Below are 4,300 nucleotides of genomic sequence, written 5' to 3'. Positions count from 1 at the left end.
ACAACCGTGACGGTGTGGATAACATTGACGGTGAGCGTGTACCACAGTGACGAAAATCTTTCACAGAAATAGTCATCGCGTACAAAAGAAATGGATGTTTCCGGTTTGGGAACAAAATTTGAACTAGTTACCCTAACTGGCACTGTTGTCTAAGTCAGCTTATAACTCTAATATCAAAACATGGCACCTAAAAATGCCAAAATTTCTGATCAAATTTACTCTGTTAAACTATACTTTTGGCTTTTTCCCAACAAAGCTTTATGAGAACTTCATGTCACATGTTGCAAAAGCATTAAAATACACTTAAATTTCATTAATGGCTTAATTTTAGATTTTTTTCTTCGTGAACATTAAAAAAGGGGTATGATCAACCCAATTGACGGAACAGTGAGCCCCGTTGAGAAGCTGCGAGCGGCTATTAATTAAAAAACCTTCGATGAGCGAGAACACGATTTTCAAGTAAATTATTGGAAGTCAAATAGTTATTAACAACTGAGCATCTCATGATCAGCATTGTAGCTGTCCCAGTCATTGCACAAATTGAGACAGCTATAGCTAGCTACAAAAATGCTGAAAGACGGACAGTGAGGCAAATCTTTATAAGGTCCACTAGACTAAGGATAATTCGAAAAAAATTCCAACACTTATAAAAACGGAAAACTCATCTTGCCTTTTAGAGCGAAATAAGATGCCCAATTATATTTTTTTCTGCTTGCATACAGGAATAAAAATAGCATACAATTATGCTAAAGTTCTTTCACTCGATTGCGACAAGACATGTTGCCACGGCCACGACAAGAAACAGTAAGGCTGAGTATCAAATTTAGTCATGTTGTATTTAAGACGTTTACTTTTGTTATTATACAGTTATTTTAAGGACCATGCGCCCGATCATGATAGCCAACAATCATCCTCCTGACTCAAGCAATGATAGCGATAGCAGATAAGCCATCCCCTGTCCCCGAAAGACTTACAGCTACACTACCAAGGTTTTCTGCTGTTCTGAAATAGCTAAACCACTCAACTCTCTGCTTTGCGCTTCCTTCAGTTGGCTTTTCGCCAGTAAAAAAGAGCTTAGCCAAAATTGCAGCCTCAGTTACTGAACCATCATAGTGAGTTTTTTTCTTGGTCGAATGCTTGCTGGTATTAACAATCGTGTGCTTGCTACCAAAATTAGATATGCATCCCAGAAAGCTTTGCACAGGTTTGAAAACACTAACAATTAAAGAAGGAAAACTACCTTATATGAGCACCAAAAAGTCACCAATTATTGGATAGAATAAAACTGTCAACTCCCCAAAAAAAGTATGCAAAAAATAATAGTCGAGAATATGCGGAGAGTGAATGAAGTTGCTGCCGCCGATTCAGTAAACCTTGTCGGCTAATGGGAACGCAGAGACAAATCTTGTAATCGAATAGTTAAATTAGAAATAGTGGTTGACAACTGTGGCGATTAACACAGAATTCAGTAAACCTAAAGACAATTCGTCAGCCTCGCTATACACATTTCAGCCTTTTCTGCATCTCATTTTGTTAGTTGAAAGAGATTGATAACATTTTAAAAGTTGCTTTACTCGAAAATTTATTCTGAATAAAGAAAATTAAGCTGATAAAATTAGGAGATAGGAGCACGTCAAAGTTTGAATATTAGCACTAGCTAACCATAAAAATACTACAAATGGTGTGTTGTTTGGCTTAATGACAGATAGAAGAACGAATGGCCATATCAACTCATTAACGTAATTGACACATTAACTTTAGTAACGTTATGGAAAAAGCTACCAGACATTTGACCCATTGCTATATTATCAAATGACATCAACAACTTTTCAGTTGATTTTCTTTTGATCTTTGTCGTTCTAAACCCAATTGCAGAGTTAGCAGTTTCGCAAAAAGTTCTTTAAAATACCTTGCGTGAAAAGGAGTTTTTTCAATAACCAGGATGTCGATTGTCGACAAATACTCAAGAAAAAACATACATACAGGTTGGGCATCTTTTCACCTTTACTTTGAAATTTATATTAAGCAATATGGCATTGGGCAAATTGTCCTGTAACCTTGGAAAGATAGAAGAGCGCAGCACACAAACAATGAAACGGTTGTTTGTATCACATGTCCAGGTGAATATTGCGGAGGTTGTGAGCCCTGAAATTGTAAAATAAAATTTAAGCAAAGAGCTTGGCTCACACAGACCTCGGCAAGGTCTAGGTGCATCATTGTTAAATATTAACGAGAAACAGAAGAGAACAAAACAGCAAAGCTAACAGCTATTAATCTACTATTTGGGTTAGTTAAATTTGCCAAACAGACAATGTTAGTTGGTTAACTCTATCAACTTTTACATAATATGCGCACAATAACAGTGTAAAGTATTTGTGGTCCAAAGAAGGGAATGAAACTCACACACAGTTTAGCACTTATTCTATTTATTGCTCCAAAGTTCAATGTCTATACAGATACATAACGGTTACCACTGCCTGGGATTATGTTTGACACACACATAATTTCATTCAACTGCTTTAACTACTAATAATGTTTAATTAACAAGTCGGAAAAATGCCATGAAAGAAGGTACAACATGATAGATAGAAAGCTAGACAGGCGGCGTATTTTGAAGTGCTGCTTTCTTATGTTCTCTTGTTCAAATCTCTACCGAGTTCTGTTGTCAGCCGTCCGGTTGGTGCTACTCCTGCGTCTATCCTTTCGTTTTTTCTTGATCTTAAAAAGACAGCAGTTAATCTCAGAGCCACTATATTCGATGAAGTTTGCATTTGAGTTAGCGTTAGGTGCTGTCGTGTTTGAACTTTGAACCCTGCCTTGATCTCGAGTGCTGAGTCTGTTGTTGTCAACAGATACCCGATTATCCACTCGGTTGGAACTGCTTGTAGGTCTAGCGCTTTGGGATCCGGTGTTTTGACGGCGCCCATCTTGACGATAATCCGTAACTGCCAGTTGTTCCGGGGTCCGGCTGGAAGCGTTGGCAGCTGATTGACGACCATGTGGGTTGTGGGGAATTGTGATTCCGCTCATGCTTTCAACCGAAGCAGTCGGGGATGGGAGTTGGATCAAGCTCCAATCAAACATCTGATCATTTTCGAACCCTTTTCGCTCAAATAAGCGCTGGAAAAGCTGTGTCAAGTATGCGTAATCTGGAGTCTCGAAGAAATCAAGTTTTCTCACGTAGCGCAAGTATGTAGCAAACTCTTCGCATTGGTTCTCGCACAGCACATCAATCGGCGTGTTGCGTTTAGTTTCGCCAATTTTCTGATATCGCTCTTTCAATGTTTCGGCTTTGAGACCCTGCCATGGAAGGGAACCACGTAGGAAATAGAGCAGCATGTGTCCTAACGCCTCTAAGTCATCTCTCCTACTTTGTTCTTTTCCCAAGTGTGTGTTTATACTCATGTACCTCGCTGTTCCAGTTAGGCTTTTGTGTTCTCTGTAGGGAATATGCTTATTCGTTTCCCTATCCATGTACTCTTTAGCTAGTCCAAAGTCAATAATATGGATTACATTTTCCTTCTTGGAGCTTCGCCTTCCTAGCAAGAAGTTTTCAGGTTTTATATCCCGATATATCAAGTGCTTTTCATGCACGAATTGCAACCTTTGTATCAATTGGATAGCAATCATGAGCACCGTTTTTAATGAGAATTTTCTATCGCAAAGATCAAACATATCTTCTAACGATTTGCCTAAAAGCTCCATAACTAAAGCCTGGTATTGATTGCAAGGTCCAAAATGATACACTGAGGGGACACCTTCATAATTTCCCATCTGTCGATAATATCGGTTCTCTAAATGCAGTTGAGGCGCTCGTGACTTGCGTTGTTCCAATTTGATAGCGACAGTTTCTTTAGTATACAAATTGACGCCAATTCTCAATTCCCCAAAATTTCCAGATCCAATTTTCTTTCCAACGCGATAATTTGGGCCGACCATCAATGGTCCGGAGCTCTGGACAGAGCTGCCAGTCGACTGCTGAGAGCCCCGATGATCAACCATATTTACTTTTTCCGAGTGAAAATTAAATTGAGATCATATGCATTCTATAAAAAATAACTAGCTCCCGAGTAAATTCTTCTTGTTATCTTACTCTTTCTGAAAAAAATCAATGGACATTACAGTGAGCCCCCCCCCCCCCGAACATCACACCTGCGTATATAAATTTACCGCAAAAATGAATTATTTCAACTTACAGCAACATGCAACCCCAGCAACATGATACAAGGAGGAACTGAACATTCCCTCCATCTTTGAACTAGCTTTCAAAACAGAAACTGAGGATATTTTGCGTTTGTGC

The 4,300-nt window shown here is 38.9% G+C and overlaps 1 pseudogene; it reads right to left on the bottom strand.

The window, feature by feature from the left end:
- Positions 1-1,569: 1,569 nt before the first annotated feature.
- On the bottom strand, positions 1,570-4,065 carry LOC142353704 (casein kinase I pseudogene; annotated as a pseudogene).
- Positions 4,066-4,300: the final 235 nt, after the last annotated feature.

The sequence above is a fragment of the Convolutriloba macropyga genome, chromosome 14, assembly GCF_964194025.1.
Source record: "Convolutriloba macropyga chromosome 14, txConMacr16.3, whole genome shotgun sequence".
NCBI classification, from domain to species: Eukaryota; Metazoa; Xenacoelomorpha; order Acoela; family Convolutidae; genus Convolutriloba; species Convolutriloba macropyga.
Note: the sequence above shows the minus strand (reverse complement) of the source record. Positions and strands in the feature narration are given on the sequence as shown.